General features: G+C 48.8%; 1 protein-coding gene across 1 annotated transcript in view; it reads left to right on the top strand.

Moving 5' to 3' along the window:
• The window catches only part of CLIC5 (CLIC family member 5), a 96,703-nt gene that overhangs the window by 3,065 nt on the left and 72,160 nt on the right, over positions 1 to 21,478 (top strand). The window lies entirely within an intron of this gene.

The raw sequence follows: 21,478 nt of genomic DNA, 5'->3' as shown, positions 1-21,478 counted from the left end.
GAGACCCTACCGCAGGGTCTCCGTCGCAAGTCCGATGGTCGCGATGGTCAAGACCATCGCGACCATCTTTTTGGCCGCTCGCATATGCTGTGGGTGGTCACCCACAGCTATGCAAGCGGCCAGGAGGTCGCTCCATTTTCATGGAGGTGGGCCCTGATTTAGAGCGAGCGCTCTGGTCAGAGCGTCCGGCTCTGAATCAGGCCCTAAGGCATTTCCCGTCACCACCTCATGCAGTACGGTATTTCACAGATACCTTTACTTTAAAGAACCCTACAATGCGGTAAATGTAATAGCCTGCTACTTACAGGCTTTGGCAAGGTCTCTGCGATTCTGGCCGATGATCTAAAGTGGCAATCATTTAACCCTTTCTGCCTTTTAAATGATTGCCACTTTAAAATCGGGATGGCCATCGGTGGTCTGATGGTTACATATGACGGCACTAAGGGCCTGATTCAGAGCCGCTCGCTGCTAGCGAGTGCTCACTCTGAATCAGGGCGTTTTTTTTTTTGTTTGTTTTTTTTCCGCCTCCAGCCCGCTCGCAAAGCTGTGGGTGACCACCCACAGCTTGTGCGAGCGGCCTGGTGATGGTCGCGATTATCGCGACCATCGGGCTTGCGACGAGACCCTGTGGTAGGGTCTCGGCTCCCGCAAGCCCGAGTGGACTTCCTGCTCTAATAGAGCAGGAAGTCCACTACTGACATCACGAGTGATGTCAGTAGGGGCGCCCACAAATGCCAGGCGTTCCTTCGGGAACGCGTGCGTTTGCTCAACCACCCCCCCTACCCGCCTACAAAATGGGGCGAGCTGTCAATCAACATCGACAGCCGCCCCATCTTGTAGCGAGTCCCGGAGCGACTGAACTTCAATTGCTCGCTGGGGCTCGTGCATGCGCACGCCGGACGCGGCGCATTCGCAGGGGGCAAACATCGACCCACTTGCGAGCGGGTCTGAATCAGGCCTTAAACCATCTTTGGTGAACTATCGATGGTTTGCACCTCTCGATGGCCACCTCTTGCTGGGGGGCATGGCTAAGCCATCGGGTCCTAGACTGCCATCAATGGCAGAGGACTGTTGAATCTCTATCATCAATGGCAAAACCATTGGCCATCGGTAGTTAGCCATCGATGGTTGATAACTATCGATGTTCAATGGTCAGTGCAAGACTAATGCCCACATGGGCCCGTAGATGAAATTTATGAAGGTCATATACCTAATTTATAAAACGCTGTGACGGCGTGGATAGTGATATGGGCATGTGACCAGTGTAGTGTGTGTGTGGTCTACATAAGGGGTGTGTCCTTTGTCATGGATGTGGCTATTGTCATGGAGAGAATAGCTAGTGCCTTTTGGTTGGCGCTCCCAGCCACCCGGAAAGGACAGTAAGTCCCCTTTATCCCACCACACACACCCCTGCAGCAGGGGAGTGTTGGCGACAAAGCTATTCGCACTGAATCGCGTCATGATGGTCCCGTCCCTGCTTCACAAAGCCAGTAATCTCCATATTGTGTGGGGGCGGTGGGGCAATGATGACGCTATTGCATGGTAACGCTCCCCCACTCCATCCCTAATGCTGGGTAATTATCTCGGCCAAGCCCTATGCCCCCACCCCTCCCTAATTTGCTGACCTGGTAGTCAGAGTGTCGGCAAGTATGGCTTTATTGGTCCAAAAATGTGCATTCTGTTTTGACATGTATCATGGATACGAGCTCCTCCTGGCGATGAGTAAACGAACCTGCTCAAGAGTGAGTACAGAATCTCAGTAATCCAATTTAATGGAAATGCTTAAGACCTTTGTTTAACTGTTCCTAAACAACGTTGGTCAAAGTTATAAAAAAAGTATGATGACATTTTCAGGGACAAAAACTTACTAGGGCACATTTTAATAAATCTCTGGAAATTAGGGACGGACAGCTGGAAACTGTACATAAATATACAGTATATGGTGCTCTGTGATTCAGTTTCCACTTCAGGCACCAGAATGTGTACTGCCACAGATTAGCGCTGCATGTTATTGCCAAATCTATGATTTACAAGGGTACAACACCGAGATCCTGCTCCATAACTGAGGACCAGCGCGGGAACACAGAACAGATAACACGCATGACTTATACTGACCGTTCCAATCAGCACTTCTCCAGGGGAAGACGAGCCAACTTGTTATCTCTGTTTTCCAGTCCTTTTTCCTTTTCCTTGTTTTTTATTATTCACAATCATTTGCTGAGATTGGGAAAAGTTTCTGCTTCATTTTCACTCTAAAAAGCAAGGATCGCCCTCATTCTGCTCCGTCTTTGGACCCTTATCTAGATTAGGGATGGTCATCGAATAGTTGTGGCAATTTGGCTTACAATGTTATGTAGCCATCGCAAGTAAACTAGCCGATGGTTGAGCCGTTGATGGTTCAACAGTACGCAAGCGCGGTAGAGGCTGGGATTTCGTCCATGCGCAATGGAACTGTGTTGTGTACAGAGCTTTCCGGGTGTCCGCAGATGAATGAACCATTGGATGGTCAACAGAAACCAGCAAGGTAGAAACCATCACAAGCACGATATCAAAAGGAAAAACCATTAGTTTCTGATGTTCATCCCTCTTCTAGATCAGTGGTTCTCAGTGATTTTCCTCTATTTCAGTTACAGTATTTGAACCCCCAACCTTTGCAAATCAATAAACTTGTAATGAACATATGTGGTATTAGATAAAGGCCAGTGTGCAATTAGCCACGATTGGCAAAAAAAAAGTGCATTTTTTCACCGATCATCCCTGTTTTTTGCCAATGCTTTTTTTCTATGGGACTTTCGCTAAATACAGATTTTGCCAATATTTACTGTTTTTCAACTCGCTAAAAAGCTGCACATTGTATGTGTCCCACCGTGTGGCTGCAGAGTCGCAATAGTATTGAAAATGTATTGGCCGTGCCTGTGCGGTGACTGGGAGGTGGCTATTTAGACGCATGGAGATGGGCGTGTTATGGGAGTGTCATATCAATAAATGTTTGCGAACTCGGAGGTTAATCGCTTACATTGGAGGGCACACTCAATCCTTGCACAGACAGACACAGGGCTGTACACCAGGGGAAGGGCTGATACTAGCATAAATCTGCAGTGACAACTTCGGCCAAAGACGCTTCAGCCATACCTCCCAACCATCCAGATCTTGGTGGGATAGTAGCAGGTTTCCGGGCACTGACCCGTCATCCCACCCATGGACTGCAGTGGGGGGAGGTTGGGAGGTCCCCATTCACCTGCTTCTCTGCTTAGCAGAGCAATCGGTGTATACATTCAATGCACATGCGCACGGCATCTATTCACTGAATAGACAGACTTAAGGCATGCATAGCAGCTCCCCCCGCATGTCGAAAATGGGGGGCATGGCATTTCTTATGAGGCCACATGTGTCTTATGGACAGCAAGCTGCCCTGGGCACTCTGGTGTAAGGGAGATAAATGTAGCAGGTGTCCCCAGGAGTACATGTGTGCCCGCCCCGCGGTATTTGTGTTCCAGAACTGCAAAATGCAAATAAGGTTTCACAAGAGACAGCTTCTCCTCAGAGCTGTATTACCCGTACAGCCCAGCCTAGGACAGGGGACCTAAACCTCTGGTTGGGACCTGTAACACGTGGGTCACTATAGTTATGTAAACTCTGGGCCTGATTCAGACCCGGTCGCAAGCGCTGAGCGCTCGCATCCGGGTCGATGGTGGCCCAGAGCGCATGCGCACGACGGAGCCGGCTCCGTCGTGCGCATGCGCGAGACCCGGGTCTCATACCAAAGGGGGCGTGCTGTCGATGTTGAGTGACAGCACGCCCCCTTTGGTGGGCAGGCCAGGGGAGTGGCTGCCCAAGCGGAGGCGTTCCCAGTGATGTCAGTGGGAGAGATTTCGTCTCTCATCGCAAGCCCGATGGTCTTGACCATCGCGACCATCTTCCTGGCCGCTCACTATAGCTGTGGGTGGTCACCAACAGCTATGCGAGCGGCCAGGAGGCCGGTCTAAAAAAAAAAAAAAATAGCCCGGCCCTGATTCAGAGCGAACGCTCTGTCAGAGCGTCCGGCTCTGAATCAGGGCCTCTGTCCCCGAAACGTTCCCCTTCTCGCTGCACTTTGTGTTACAGCTAATAAACTAATTATGCGTTTATATTATTACTTAGCACAAGCCGCCTACTGACCCTGCATTACACGTTTGTCAGCTATATCCTAATTTGTAGAGAACAGTGAAAAGAGGGTGCATTATTAATGAGAGACAGAACAATGGGTCATGTGCAAGGCTGAAGCACGGACATTACTTGGCACAGAGGTTAGGAACCTCTCATCCAGGAGAAATAAATATGCACATAAATTAAATGACGCTCCATGTTTTCATGTAAATACTTCACCTTTAAGTGGGATTACGCGTTGTTGGGCAATAACCATTTAATATATAACGATAATAAATATTTGTGTATATGAGCAGTAATAACGCAGGTGGCGTTCAGGTGTGAAGGTGCAATTGCTATTTATGAGCGGAGAGCTGGAACCACAAACCCAGCTACACCCCCTGCACAAATGGTCATGGATCATTACTGTGCTGGTGTGACAATTACTGTGCTGGTGTGACAATGGAGAATGCAAGACTGAGACGATTCTGTAGAATCCTTCCTGTAACTTTGTATTCTGTGCGGCTGTTTGGTCTGGTCACACCCAGCACATCAGCTTGGGGAATGTCTGTGACCAGGGAGATAGCAGTTATCACTGTATTTTCCTATCCACCAGCGCATGTAGATCAGGGGCAGCTCTGTATGTCAGCAGGATCAAACCCCTGGGCATGTGCTGCCCACTGCACGCCAGCTTATTCTTACCACACTCTGGGCCCGATTCAGACCCTTGCTAGATGCATTTGCACGCAGCAAAAGTATGCAAATCCCGCAATCGCACAGCAAGGCATTAGCACGCCCACTATGTCATGGCGTGCGATCGCGGAGTGTATGTAGACGCCCACCAGCCAGTCTTAAGACGCCCACTTTCCCTTCGCAATACATGTCACCTCCAGGAAGTGTATGCAACCATCGGTAACATCGAGAACCATCGGATGCATAGGCAGCACTTGTGGCAGACCATACCCTACCGCAAGCACTGCGAGTGCTTCAGTTTGTAATTCAGCCAAGTGACGTGTACTATGACGCTGCGTCTTAATTATGCATGCCTCTGAAACGGCGTTAGGACGCTCAGACACGCCTGCGTTCACACGACCACTCCCCCGTTTCCTTCGACCAACCCCTGTCACCGCCCACAAACGCCTCTTCCTGTCACTCAAGCTAGCAAGGCGTCTATGCACAAGGGGCGATCACATGGACTGGTTCACGCACGTGTACTGCTATGCGTACGCAAGCGCAGAATGCAAACATCGGCAGGCTGCGTGCGAATGCATTCTAGCGAGCGGGTCTGAATCGAGCCCTCTGTGCCAGGAGCAGGACTGGGGTGTGGTGATCAGGGGCATGGGGTGGTTTCCTAGACAGATTTGTGCCTATTATAGGATGCAAACATTGGGGCTGATAGCAAAGTTACACGCACGCCCTCTGCGGAGCGCGTCCTGCAAGCATCCAAGCTCAGAAATGTGCGCAGAGCCATACGTGCTTTCAGCACATCTACACTTACGACCAAAAAGCCGGAAGTGGGCACAGTTCAGTGAGGGTGTTTTTCATGCCCATAAGGGCTGTGCGGCGCTGGACGTAAGAGATAACGGGCCTGATTCTGGTCGCACACAGGACTGAATGCAGCAGCGACTTTTCGCAGACTCTGCAGTGCATGCGCCGTAGCGAACATACACAACTTTGCCAGTTCTGAGCAATTCAGACGAGCCTCTGTTATTTCTCTCTGTCAATGAGTGGGCGACACTGGGTGGCAGTTGGGTGTATGCACAAGAGAGCGCCATCTCCTGGGCGTGTTGTGAGCGTGTAGGTAGAGTTGCATCATAGGTAGTGTATATGCTGTTTCAGCGGTGCACCTGGCTTGTGGTAGGTGTAAGTGCGGTAATACTGTAGTGATGCCGGCTGGATGGCTGTGCCGAATACCGGCGGATAATTGGTGAGGATTAGGGTTAAGTTTAGCACTAGTGTTAGGATCATGGTTAGCGTTGTCGACTAAAATTGCTTGTCGTCTCAGGGGGATATGTATTAAGCAATGGAAAGTGTGGAGAAGTGTACGAGTGAAGAAGCTGCCCATAGCAACCAATCAGCTTTGAGGTAGCATTTATTAAGTACATACTAAAAAAATGATAGGTAGAAGTTGATTGGTTGCTATGGGCAACTTCTCCACTTATCACTTCTCTGCTCTTAAACACTGCTTAATGCATCTCTCCCATGATCACCATTGCATCAGGGTCGTCATGCTGCAAGTCGACCTTGTGGTTTTCGCTAGGTGGTCTACATGTTCACCATGTCAACGTTATGTCAACATTATGCTCCCGTGTGGAAATAATTTGCTGCTGCCTTTCCTGGCCTGCCGGCAGTGATATAGCGCCGTCGCTGCGTGATTGCCGGCACAACTGCCGGTTCTGCATCCCAAAATGCCATGTGCACAGTAACCTAAAGCACATGCGTCGGCCATAGGGGGGGAATTCAATTAGCTGCGGAGCGGCGGTATATGCCACGCAGCTAATTGACTGCACCACACGTGGAAATGACATTCAATAACATAGCATTTTCCCAGCACGGTAAACCAGGGGTTAAAGCGCTAAACGATTGATTCCACGTAAAATGCAGCATCAATGGGTATTCCCCGCGCGGTAAACCGCAGAGGGTAAATTTTCTCGCTGACTTTTCCTCACAGCTCCTGAAGCTACGAGGAAAGGTTTCAGCAATGTGGTTTAAAGCGTGGGATAAACCCCGAATTTGCTGGCGTGGGTCATTAGCTGCACAGTATAATTGGATTAATTGGATTTCCCCCATAAAGTTAAAATCAAAAGACACTATTAGCTGATCCCTGGTGGTGGCCAGTCCTCCCTGTGACCCACTTTGCTATGCTCTGCATGCGGGGTACGACAGGAGCAGGTGAACTAAGGGAGCATCCAGGCCCGCCAAGAGCCGCGGCGGGCCTGGGTAAAAGTGGGGCGTGGCCTAATCGCGGGAGGCATGGCCGAGTCCCCTTTGAGAGGAAAACTAGTTTTGCAGCGCGCTGATGAGGGGGGCGCTCTGAGCCCCCTCAGCCTGGTACATAACCAGTGGGGGGCACGATCAGCTTGATCGCTCCCCCCACAGGATAGGAGACTGCTGTGGCAGCTTCTTAGCAACTGTAATCAGTCTCCCAGTGCAGCCCAGCACACAGCAGCGTGTGCCCATCGCCTCCATGCCAATCACCAGCCATCACTCATCTTGTGCCTATTTCCGATATATAATATAAAAACAACACGACCTCAAGCTGCCCTGAAAATCCCCCTGTGCAGCTGACTGAATAGAAAGTGAAACCCAGGGGGATGTGATGTATAATAAAGGGGAAGATTGTGAGGTACGGTAGAGATTGCATCACATCTAGTTGCAGCCTGGATTATATATACACACATACATATACAGCCAGGTGCATAAATATTGGGACATTGACAGAATTTTCATATTTTGGCCTCTATTCACCACCACAATGGCTTTGAAATGAAACAAACAAGATGTGATTTAGCTGCAGACTTTCAGATTTAATTTGAGGGTAATTACATCCAAATCAGGTGAACGGTGTAGGAATTACAACGGTTTCTATATGTGCCTCCCACTTTTTAAGGGGCCAATAGTAATGGGACAAACTAAACAATCCTAAATCTAACTTTCACTTTTTAATACTTTGTTGCAAATCCTTTGCAGGCAATTACAGCCTGAAGTCTGGAACGCATAGACATCACCAGACGCTGGGTTTCATCCCTGGTGATGCTCTGCCAGGCCTCTACTGCAAATGTCTTCAGTTCCTGCTTGTTCTTGGGGCATTTTCCCTTCAGTTTTGTCTTCATCAAGTGAAATGCATGCTCAATCGGATTCAGGTCAGGGGATTGACTTGGCCATTGCATAACTTTCCACTTTTTAGCCTTAAAAAACTCTTTGGTTGCTTTTGCAGTATGCTTCGGGTCATTGTCCATCTGCACAGTGAAGCGCCGTCCAATGAGTTCTGAAGCATTTGACTGAATATGAGCATATAATATTGCCCAAAGCACTTCAGAATTCATTCTGCTGCTTTTGTCAGCAGTCACATCATCAATAAATACAAGGGAACCAGTTCCATTGGCAGCCATACATGCCCACGCCCACGCCATGACACTACCACCACCATGCTTCACTGATGAGGTGGTATGTTTTGGATCATGAGCAGTTCCTTTCCTTCTCTTCTCTTCCCATCACTCTGGTACAAGTTGATCTTTGTCTCATCTGTCAATAGGATGTTGTTCCAGAACTGTAATGGCTTTTTTAGATGTTGTTTGGCAAACTCTAATCTGGTCTTCCTGTTTTTGTGGCTCACCAATGGTTTGCATCTTGTGGTGAACCCTCTATATTCACTCTTGTGAAGTCTTCTCTTGATTGTTGACCTGGAGAGTGTTCTTGATTTGGCCAACTGTTGTGAAGGGGTTTTTCTTCACCAGGGAAATAATTCTTTTGTCATCCACCACAGTTGTTTTCCGTGGTCTTCCGGGTCTTTTGGTGTTGCTGAGCTCTCCGGTGCATTCTTTCTTTTTAAGAATGTTCCAAACAGTTGATTTGGCCACACCTAATATTTTTGCTATCTCTCTGATGGGTTTGTTTTGATTTTTCAGCCTAATGATGGCTTGCTTCACTGATAGTGACAGCTCTTTGGATCTCATATTGAGAGTTGACAGCAACTGATTCCAAATGCAAATGTCACACCTAGAATCAACTCCAGACCTTTTACCTGCTTAATTGATAATGAAATGACGAGGGAATAGCTCACACCTGTCCATGAAATAGCTTTTGAGTTGATAGTCCCATTACTTTTGGCCCCTTAAAAGTGGGAGGCACATATTGAAACTGTTGTAATTCCTACACCGTTCACCCGATTTGGATGTAATTACCCTCAAATTAAATCTGAAAGTCTGCAGTTAAAGCACATCTTGTTTGTTTCATTACAAAACCATTGTGGTGGTGACTTGAGGCCAAAATCTGAAAATTCTGTCAATGTCCCAATATTTATGGACCTGACTGTATGTGTGTATATGTATATGTATGTATATATATATATATATATATATATATATATATACAATTGTCAGTTGACAGGAACGGCAGAAAGTTCCAAAGCAATCACTGATGTGCGGTAATCATAATATTGATGCCCCTGTAATATGCTGTATGTGTAGTGTACGTACAACTTCCCCTTGAAACTGTAAGTTTAGAACACCTGGGATCAGATGTGTGTGAGCAATAAGCTAAAGCAAGAGATATTGCCGGTCATACTGTACTCGCTAACTCTACCTGATTGTCAGGGAGACTCCCTGAATTAGCAGCAATCTCACTGACCCTGAAGAGTCCAGCAATCTCCCTGATTGCACTTTACCCCCATTATGAAGCTGTTATATTATAAAAAAAGAGAGAGATATTCATTCAAATGGGATGATTAGTATAATTTCCCTGCATTGATTATAAGGCATAATGATCCCTATGTCTAAATGCATCTTCTGTAAAGTATCAGTGTGTTTTCATCAACAAATAGATCTTACTAACTGCTTTGGGGCTTGTTTACATTTGGATGTAAGGACCTCATTCAGAGCCGCTCGTAAGCGGCCACTCGTTCGTTATGAGCGATGTTCGCTCATCTGCGCATGCGTACGGATTGTAATACGCATGCGCGAACCAGTCAGTGCGGCCGAAAATCGTTTGTTCACTAAATAGCGAATGCCTGCTACTTTGAGTGACAGGAGGAGGCGTATGTGGGTGGTAACAGGGGCAGGTGCTTGGAAACGGGGAGTGGAGATCCGAACGCAGGCGTGCTTAAAGGTCAAAACGGGCGTTTTAAGGGTGTGCATAATTAATACAGCAGCGTCATTGAGCACGTCACTTGGTTGTTTTATAGTCAGAACTGCTCGCAAGATAGCGGTAGGAAAAACCAATAATAAGAATAGCGAGCAGTTCATATGCTGTCCGATGTTCTCGATTAATCTATTAAATGGCGGACATGACGTATGATGCGAGCGGCCAGGGGGCGTATCTTTCAAAATTACGACCGCAAGTTTTGTTAGCTCGTTCAGACATAGTGGCGTGAACAGACCGCAAAGAGCGAACGGTTCATTTGAATAGCCACCCCTTTTTTCTGAACGAACAACCGCAAATAGCGTCCGGCTCTGAATGAGGGCCTAAGTCAGTGTTATGACACGCCCCTCAGATGTAGCAGTACACGCCCATCACATGTATGACACGCCCCTCAGATGTAGCAGTACACGCCCATCACATGTATGACATGCCCCTCAGATGTAGCAGTACACGCCCATCACATGTATGACACGCCCCATCACATGTATGACACGCCCCTCAGATGTAGCAGTACACGCCCATCACATGTATGACACGCCCCCCAGATGTAGCAGTACTCGCCCATCACATGTATGACACGCCCCCAGATGTAGCAGTACACGCCCATCACATGTATGACACGCCCCTCAGATGTAGCAGTACATGCCCATCACATGTATGACACGCCCCTCAGATGTAGCAGTACACGCCCATCACATGTATGACATGCCCCTCAGATGTAGCAGTACACGCCCATCACATGTATGACACGCCCCATCACATGTATGACACGCCCCTCAGATGTAGCAGTACACGCCCATCACATGTATGACACGCCCCCCAGATGTAGCAGTACTCGCCCATCACATGTATGACACGCCCCCCAGATGTAGCAGTACACGCCCATCACATGTATGACACGCCCCTCAGATGTAGCAGTACACGCCCATCACATGTATGACATGCCCCTCAGATGTAGCAGTACACGCCCATCACATGTATGACACGCCCCTCAGATGTAGCAGTACACGCCCATCACATGTATGACATGCCCCTCAGATGTAGCAGTACACGCCCATCACATGTATGACACGCCCCATCACATGTATGACACGCCCCTCAGATGTAGCAGTACACGCCCATCACATGTATGACACGCCCCCCAGATGTAGCAGTACTCGCCCATCACATGTATGACACGCCCCCCAGATGTAGCAGTACACGCCCATCACATGTATGACACGCCCCTCAGATGTAGCAGTACACGCCCATCACATGTATGACACGCCCCCCAGATGTAGCAGTACTCGCCCATCACATGTATGACACGCCCCTCAGATGTAGCAGTACACGCCCATCACATGTATGACACGCCCCTCAGATGTAGCAGTACACACCCATCACATGTATGACACGCCCCTCAGATGTAGCAGTACACGCCCATCACATGTATGACACGCCCCTCAGATGTAGCAGTACACGCCCATCACATGTATGACACGCCCCTCAGATGTAGCAGTACACGTTTACTGTAAAGTGTGCTCATTGGTGTTGCTTTTACAATCTCCCTGAAATGCTTTTTCAAAAGTAGGCAAGTATGTAGCAGGTGCCTCCTTTAATCAAAATACCACCCAGTACCGCCCACCCAATCATTATCTATGGAGGCGGCGAACTGCAGTAATTTACCAAGCTGCGGAATGCGTAGGGTTTGGGAGTATGGCCCCCGTAGCTTATATCCCCTCAGCCACTAAGGCTGGTAGGCTACAGTATTGCCAGCGAGGGATCTTCAGACCCCCCCCCCCTTCCTGACAGCCTAGTTTTGTGGGAAACCCGGGACAGTGCCCAGAAGCTTATTGATAGTGATTCTGGAAACTGTTATCATTTTTGATAAATCTGGCCGAGAAATTGTAGTTAACCAGGGAAAATTGTGTTAATTGATAAATAGGGGACTATAGGCCTGATTCAGCTTGGATCGCTATTCTGCTAATACGCACGCAACGCAGCTGCTAATATCAGCGGTGATATGCAAATAATTGCATTCGCATTGCGATCGCAGCCTAACATAAGGACGCCCACTTCCCCTTACTCACATCCGTAATACTTTGCAGAATAATGAAACCATCGGTACAATCGAGTACCATCAGACCCGTACACACACTTGCACAAGCCCTGACCTTGCTCAGAAATTGCTAACAGCCACGCACGCTATGAGACCTCACACTGCCTATGGGCATGCAGTGGATAATATATGCACGCCCCTGAAATGGCATTGAGACGCATTGGCACGCCTGCGTTCACACGACCACCCCCCCGTCACCACCCACAAACGGCACTTCCTGTCAATCACTATGCAATGGGTCCGCGTAGCCTCTGCGATCGCAGTCCCGATCGCAGTGGCTGGTTAGCGCACTGCGATGTGTACGCATGTGCAGTGCGTAATAATCGGCTGATTGCGTGCATATTAGTAACTGCGTTCCTTGCTGAATAGGACCCTATGTAAACCATTTACTTCTGCTTCTGGCGTAATTACATAAATAGCAGCTGCCGATATTTCACGTGACCTCATCGGTTTCAGGAACATATTTATTGAGACATCTCTGAGTGAGGTTCTTGCTACCTATAAGGCGGCCCCACAGTCTCACATTGCTGTTATGTGGCTCCTCTGCCTGTGTAATCACTGTAATTCCTTCTCTTTGATTCATAATCTACAAATAGATTATTCCAACGTGTTCTGCCCTGTAATACCTAAGTGTTAGAGCAATTTATATGACTGGGCCTCTCTCACATGTCTATGTTGAATGTTCACACAATGGTATAAGAATAATGTAATTAACTTACGCTACCTATTAAATATATAGAAATGCACCATACTTGCCTAGTCTCCCGGGATGGTCCTGAAAATCAGACGTCTATCCCGGCCCCCCCGGAAGTGTGGGCAAGTCTCCTGGCCGACGCCACGCCCCCGCACCCCCTTGCCGTTCGCTCCCCCTTGTAATTGGCCGACCAATGGGAGCCGATGACATGATTTTGCACTGAATCGCGTCATTGTGGCCCCGCCCCCGGCTGCAAAATGCCTAGAATCTCTGCATTTTGTAGCGGGGGCGTGGCCGCGATGACTTGTTCGTGCAGTCCCCTCTCCCCGTCCCGCCCCCAAATTCACATCACGCCCCCCTGCTCTGACAATATGGCTGCCTCCTGGAAGAGGCAGCCAGATTGTCGGCAACCCTGAATTTCACGGTATAGATAGTAAATCATGCTTAAAGGTTATGGGCGGGATGTACTAAGGGCAGAAATGCGGTAAAACACCTGAAAAATGCAGTTTTGCGTATTTATATACAATTGGATCTCTCCCAGCTCCCCTGCGGCGATTGCTTCCTTCTGCGCATGTGCAGAAGGACGTCAGGGAGATTTCTGGGTCATAAACCCGTTAGTCCCCTCTATCGCTAAGGACGGCTCTTACCGGCAGAGCTGTCCTTGTGATTTTCTAGGTACATACCTGTACCTGATAATGGGCAGTATGCACGGCATGACAAATGTGATGCTTAGTACATCCCGCCCTACTGTAAGTCATTAAAGGATAAATAAACTTTTGCAAAGGTCTAGTTTGCAAATAGTTGGGGAGATTTAGTGGAGGGATATAAAGTACCAACCAATGAGCTCCTAAGACATTTTTCAAACACAGCCTGTAGCATGGCAGTTAGGAGCTGATTGGTTTATACTTTGGGCCTGATGCAGACCCGCTCGCGAGTGCATATCGCTCGCAAGTGGGTCGATGTTTGGCCCCTGCACATGAGCCACCTCCGGCGTACGCCTGCGCGAGCCCCAGCAAGCGACTGATGTTCAGTCGCTCCGGGGCTCGCTACAAAAGGGGCGGCTGTCGATGTTGACTGGTCAAACGGAGGCGTTCCTGAAGGAACGCCTGGCATTTGTGGGCGGCCCTACTGACATCACTCGTGATGTCAGTAGTGGACTTCCTGCTCTATTAGAGCAGGAAGTCCACTCAGGCTTGCGGGAGCCGAGACCCTACCACAGGATCTCGTCGCAAGCCCGATGGGCGCGATAATCGCTACCATCGCCAGGCCACTCGCATGAGCTGTGAGCTTACTCACAAATTGCTAACAGCCACACACGCTATGAGACCTGACACTGCGCATGGCTACGCAGTGGATAATTTATGCACGCCGCCTGAAACGGCGTTGAGTCGCACGACCACCCCCCAGTCACCACCCACAAACGGCACTTCCTCGTCCTCTGCTGGGCTGCTGGCTGCCTAACTCTGCCAGCGACAGGGCTCTGGTGTTATGCGCATGCGCGATGGTCCATCAGCGCATGTCAGAGATGCTGACATTTTGGCAACCCCTTCCGGGAGGGGACAGCAAGCTCGGCAAAATCGGGGGCGTGGCTAGGGTGGAGCGGGGGCGTGGCCACATGGGCACATCATTTTGGCCCCGCCTCCGCCACACAATGCTGATAATCCCGGAATTATGCAGCAGGAGGCGGGGCCAAAATGACCCAATTTGGTGTGAATCGCGTCACTGGGCCCCTCGCTGCCGGGGTTCCTCATGTAATTGCGGGGGGGCGAGGGGTCGGCAGCTGCCCGGATTCCCTGCCTTCCCTGGAGGCCGGGAGCGGCACCCGATTTTCGGGAGGCTTCCGACCAAATCGGGAGGGTAGGCAAGTATGGCGCATGTGCATGACACAGGGACCCGGCAGTGCCTGGAAAGCTTTGCTGAAGTCGGAAAGGCGCCGCCGGGTCTCTAGTGCAGGCAGAGGGGCCAGCATTTGCTTGACAAACAACCTGTTTGTTAAATCCAGTAACTTGGCATAGCCCATACATGCCTACCCTCCTGGTTTACGTTTTTGGGTAACCCCCCCGCACCCCCAGAAGGGTAGGCATTTCTCCAGCATTCTGCCTACTTCCTAGGGAAGTGGGCAGATTGGGGAGAATTTCCGCTGCGATCGCGGGTCCCTGTGTAGGGGGCGGGGCTTAATGACGCCATTCTCCATTAATCGCGTCATTTAGCCCCACCCACTATTTCAATTTAAGCCAATTGTGCCAATTTGCCGCGAATGGGGTGGGGCTTAACAACGAGACTCGTCAGGGCCCGCCTCCGTCACAGCCCACCTGCTTGTCCTCCCCAGGCTTCTCCCGGGGAGGACAAGCTTAAGGTAGGCAAGTATGGCATAGCCCCGTCAGCGAGCGCTAAAGGGGTTATTTATCGTTGATAAACGAGGGCCTCAGTATCTGGAAGAGACCAAGCTTTGCAGCATTCCTAGTCTAAGGGCACACATCCACTTGCAGACCAAAAAACAACTGCACGATTTAGACATTGTATTCGTGAAGTCTGTGCTGTGCCTATCCTGAACATTCAGCTGTTATCGTCAGGTTGTACGGCATGGTCGGCCAACGATTGATGTCGGAAACGACCAGCGGGAGCGCACATCGCTGTTCGTTTCCGACATAAAAGTGCACGATTTGTGCACGGTTACTGAGTGATTGCACGATTACGATGTCGTAATCGTGCAATCGCTCAGTATTATCGGCAAGTGGATGTGTGCCTTAAGGAGAGGCGAGTGACTTCCTCCTGGTGCCCATCGTCCAGCCATGGGCTGGTGATCAGTTACAATGTATACAGCAGCAGGGTTACTTCCTTCTCATGTTAAAGTAGCACAGGTCCTGCACCATCTCGCAGGCTTGCTCATATGATCCCGGCTTGCTCAGTGATATTCCCCTATATACTATAGTCAGGGCAGTTTCTAGGGTCTGAGGCTCCCAGTGCGAGCAGTCAAAATGCGCCCCCCCCCCCCTTCCCTCAAGAAGCAGAATATTGTGGGCGTGGCCTAATCATGGGGGGTGTGGTACCACAGTAAGGGAGCGTTGTCTTGAAAGACCACAGAATGTCAGCTGCTGTGACTAGTGAGCCCAGGGGTGGCTAACCTGTCAGAGGCAAAGCGCTGAAAAATATATGTAGTTAAAAGAAAGACAGACATCAAATTGGGGTGTGGCCTAGCTGTCACAAACCCACGCCGCACTTGTGTGTGCATGCCTTTGGTGTGATATTTGCAGAAGTATGACCTTGTATCACACCCATTTTTAGTAAGGTTGGGGGTCGAGCCCAGCACATTGAAGATACAAGCCAGATCCACATAAAATACACTGTAATAAGCCAGGTCCACATAAAATACACTGTAATAAGCCAGGTCCACATAAAATACACTGTAATAAGCCAGATCCACATAAAATACACTGAAAAGGCCACTTAGGGATTACACTGCAACAAACCACTTCCACATAAAATATATTGGAAAAGCCAGAACCACAAACTATGTTTTAAAACCACACGTGCCCCCTGTATTTATGCCCCTTATGCAGTGCCCACAGTGGTAGTGCAGTGCACCCAGTAGTAGTGCCCCCCGGAGTGGTGCCCCCTATGCCATGACCCCATTAGTAGTGCCCCCTATAGTCTTGTGCCCCCTGTAGTCATGTCCACATTAGTAATGTCCCCAACAGTGATGTCCCCAGTAGTAGTGCCCAGGTGCCCAGTGCCAGATTAAGGTCCACATGGGCCTGGAGCTGAAATTTATGAAGGGCCTATTGTGTGCCGCTGCAGGGGGAGTGTGACAAGTGCTGTGGCAGTGGGACTAATGATGTGGGGCATGCATAGTGTGTGGATGTGGTCTACACAGTGTGTGTGACTATCTCCATGGAGGGCATAGGTGGCATTTAACTTCACCCACTTAATAGTTCCACTATTACAAGAAAAAAATATTGTGAAAGAGTGTGAACTGTATGGTCTACCTTTCCTGGACTGCTACAATAGTTTAGATTAACAAGAAAAGAAAATATATCTAAATTGTTCACTGATATTGGCATACTTCTATAAGTGTCCATCCCATATTCCTAACCACTGCAGTAAATTAATAAATGAACTGTCTATTTAGCTGTTGTTTTAAAAAAATAATGGCAACGATGGACCATGGTGACAATGGTTAACTTTTACTGCGTCTGTAGCAGGATAACAACCTGGTAGATTTGAGGTTGTTACCTTGCTGCGGACGTCATCAAAATATTGGTGATGTGGTGGCCCATAAAAATCTCTCTCCCTGGAAGGTGGGGGAAAATACAAATTTTCTATCATGCAAGAAAGGGTGTGTAAGGTGTCACGGATGCATATTTGGAGATGGGGAATACTTTTGTACATCCGCACTCTGAGAAGAAATTCAAAATCAATTATACTATTACCTGCAGGAGCAGTTATATGATCTTTTTTATTAGATGTGCTTGTGTGAGAGACAGAGGAATTATATTTTATATATATATATATATATATATATATACTGAACGAATAGCCCGGCACTCCACCGAATGGGAAACTGGACCCGGGTGCCCTCCGTGAAACTGTAGCATCCGATAAGAAAAACAGCGGCACTATGGGTTTGTAGTAGTTAACGATATGTATTCACATAAATCCAACGTTCGGGGCCGTGATGACCCTTTGTCAAGGTATACAATACACACTAAGAATATATATATTATATTATATATATATGCAGTCAGGTGCATAAATATTGGGACATTGACTGAATTTTCATATTTTGGCCTCTACTCACCACCACAATGGCTTTGAAATGCAACAAACAAGATGTGCTTTAACTGCAGACTTTCAGATTTAATTTGAGGGTAATTACATCCAAATCAGGTGAACGGTGTAGGAATTACAACGGTTTCTATATGTGCCTCCCACTTGTTAAGGGGCCAAAAGTAATGGGACTATCAACTCAAAAGCTATTTCATGGACATGTGTGGGCTATTCCCTCGTTATTTCATTATCAATTAAGCAGGTAAAAGGTCTGGAGTTCAGTCTAGGTGTGACATTTGCATTTGGAATCAGTTGCTGTTGACTCTCAATATGAGATCCAAGGAGCTGTCACTATCAGTGAAGCAAGCCATCATTAGGCTGAAAAATCAAAACAAACCCATCAGAGATAGCAAAAACATTAGTGTGGCCAAATCAACTGTTTGGAACATTCTTAAAAAAAAAAGAATGCACCGGAGAGCTCAGCAACACCAAAAGACCGGGAAGACCACGGAAAACAACTGTGGTAGATGACAGAAGAACTATTTCCCTGTTGAAGAAAAACCCCTTCACAACAGTTGGCCAAATCAAGAACACTCTCCAGGAGGTAGGTGTATATGTGTGAAAGTCAACAATCAAGAGAAGACTTCACAAGAGTGAATATAGAGGGTTCACCACAAGATGTAAACCATTGGTGAGCCACAAAAACAGGAAGACCAGATTAGAGTTTGCCAAACATCTAAAAAAGCCATTACAGTTTTGGAACAACATCCTATGGACAGATGAGACAAAGATCAACTTGTACCAGAGTGATGGGAAGAGAAGATTATGGAAAAGGAAAGTAACTGCTCATGATCCAAAACACCACCGCAGTATCATGGTGTGGGCATGTATGGCTGCCAATGGAACTGGTTCCCTTGTATTTATTGATGATGTGACTGCTGACAAAAGCAGCAAAATGAATTCTGAAGTGCTTCGGGCAATATTATATGCTCTTATTCAGTCAAATGCTTCAGAACTCATTAAACGGCACTTCACAATGCAGATGGACAATGACCCGAAGCATACTGCAAAAGCAACCAAAGACTTTTTTAAGGCTAAAAAGTGGAATGTTATGCAATGGCCCCTGACCTGAATCCGATTGAGCATGCATTTCACTTGATGAAGACAAAGCTGAAGGGAAAATGCCCCAAGAACAAGCAGGAACTGAAGACATTTGCAGTAGAGGCCTGGCAGAGCATCACCAGGGATGAAACCCAGCGTCTGGTGATGTCTATGCATTCAAGACTTCAGGCTGTAATTGCCTGCAAAGAATTTGCTAAAAAAGTATTAAAAAGTGAAAGTTAGATTTAGGATTGTTTAGTTTGTCCCATTACTATTGGCCCCTTAAAAAGTGGGAGGCACATATAGAAACCGTTGTAATTCCTACACCGTTCACCTGATTTGAATGTAATTACCCTCAAATTAAATCTGAAAGTCTGCAGTTAAAGCACATCTTGTTTGTTTCATTTCAAAGCCATTGTGGTGGTGAATAGAGGCCAAAATATGAAAATTCTGTCAATCTCCCAATATTAATGCACCTGACTGTGTGTATATATATATACATATATATATATATATATATATAAAGCATATAAAGCAGAGAGTGTTACAGTGACCGCCATGACCACACTCCACCTTCCCAAATGCCGCAGCATGTAAATCAGATCCCTTGGGGGATCTGTGAGCGATATCGCAGAACTTGTTCTGCACATATGCAGAATGGATCCTGTGAATCCGCAGTTTTCTGATCGAAAAACTGTGTGGAATCCCTCATCTGCATCTGACCATGAATTAGGCCCTATATCTATAATACAGCACAGCCCTGCATCCTCCTATCTCCCCCATCCTTCACTCCTACCTCCCTCCATGCCAGGGTAATATCTATAATGGGGGCAGGGTGTGCGGGCCGCACCGCATACCCTGCACCCATAAAACGAACCTCTCCGGAGTCCCATGTCGGCTCTGGAGTCCGTGCCACGGCCATTTTCCCGGTGACCTGTGTATGCGCTATAGACTCTGGGTACACTCTAGTGCCCAGAGGGCCTGATTCAGACCCGGTCGCAAGCGCTGAGCGCTCGCAACCGGGTCGATGGCGGCCCACAGCGCATGCGCACGACGGAGCCGGCTCCGTCGTGCGCATGCGAGAGACCCAGCTAGCGACGGGCAATCTGTCGCTCCGGATCTTGCACCAAAGGGGGCGAGCTGTGGAGTGACAGCTCGCCCCGCTTGGTGGGTGGGCCGGAGGGGTGGCTGCCCAAACGGAGGCATTCCTGAGGGAACGTTTACCGTTTGGGAGCGGCCCCACTGACATCACGAGCCCCGGCTCTCTGGGGCTTGCGATGAACGAAACCCTACCACAAGGGTCTCGTCGCAAGCCCGATGGTCGCAATGGTCTTGACCATCGCGACCATCATCATGGCCGCTCGCTGTAGCTGTGGGTGGGCACCCACAGCTATGCGGGTGGCCAGGAGGCAGTTCTAAAAAAAAAAAAACCCGGCCCTGATTCAGAGCAAGCGCTGTGTCAGAGCGACCAGGTCTGAATCAGGCCCAGAGTCTATAAGTGCGGCGCTGGTCGCGCACCACTCAGTGCGCAGCTGGCCACTGGACGGAGATTAGGGGGCCTGTGTTGGAGACTGCACGTGGGCCCCCTCCTCTCTAGAAACACCACTGCTCCATACTGTGTGCATCGCAGCCAACGTGTCAACACAGATATACACTGCTTTAGTGAAGCAGAGCCAGAGTAGGAGGCCAACATAGCTGCCTGAAGGTGATGTAGCACCCAGGGGAGCCAAGGGGGGGAAAGGGGGCAGGTACCCGAGTACGACACCGCCCCCCTCCTTCCTGACTGCTGAGCAGCCCAGCACACGCTGCTGTGTGCTGGGCTGCAAAGGGAGATTGCTTGCCAGTCTCCTCTGCCTGTGGGTGTGAGCCAACATCCTGTGAGCGCGCGCCCGCCCCATCCCCCCGCCGGACATGCGCTGGGGTAAGGGGCTCACAGCACCCCCAGTGCGCAGCGCCAACAATGTTTTTTTATTTTATTTTTTCTTAATGGGGTATGGCCATGCCTACTGCTATTAGAGCACACTCCCTTCACACGGCCCGACTCTTGGCAGCCCTGGCAGCAGCCCCATATATATATATTTATATATGTACACATACATTTATACATACAGTATATTCTGTACATACATGTACACATATGTACCCATGCATACATACACTCACACACATATATATAGATTATATACATAAATAAACACATACAATACATTATAGGTGGCAGACATTGAACTGACCTGGTTATGCATGCTGTTTTTCAGCTGGTGACAACTATCTTCCATCCTGTGCAAGTCAGTTCAGCCTCTGCGCTCCACCCTAATCTCATAATTTTCAGGACCAGCTCCCAGTTGTCAAGCCAGTTTCCAGGAATGGCTGGTGGGGGGGTGAAAGGGCAGGGCTTCAGCGGGGACTCTAGCTTCTAGTGAACCAGGGGACACAGGCTGGGTTGCTTAAGCAGGACCTGGGGGCGGAGCTTTGGGAGTAAGGAGGCGGAGCTTTGACTGCAAGAAGGATAGTTGGGTGCCTAGGGGCGGAGCTTAAGCTGTCTCGGGGCGGAGCTTCAGACTGCCGATGTTGGCATGGGAGAGGGGTGAATCATCCGCCCGTGTTTAGGAAGTACTGTACTGATCCTCACACACTGCAGTGCAGACAGCGTGCTGTCGGATTCAGTACAGTGCAGGCACTGTAAACGGATTTTTTTTTTCCTGTCAGCGCTGTCTGCAGTGCACTGCCGGGGATACTGTGGGCCTATTTTCATAGTGGGCTTGGAGCTGCAGCTCCACCCGCCCCATTAGTAATCCGGCCCTGCAGGTGCCCCCAGTGGTAGTGTTTCCTCC

This window comes from Taudactylus pleione, unplaced genomic scaffold, assembly GCF_031769625.1.
Source record: "Taudactylus pleione unplaced genomic scaffold, aTauple2 ptg000070l, whole genome shotgun sequence".
Classification (NCBI taxonomy): Eukaryota; Metazoa; Chordata; class Amphibia; order Anura; family Myobatrachidae; genus Taudactylus; species Taudactylus pleione.
The sequence above is the reverse complement of the archived record's forward strand: the minus strand, read 5'-3'. Positions and strand labels throughout refer to the sequence as shown.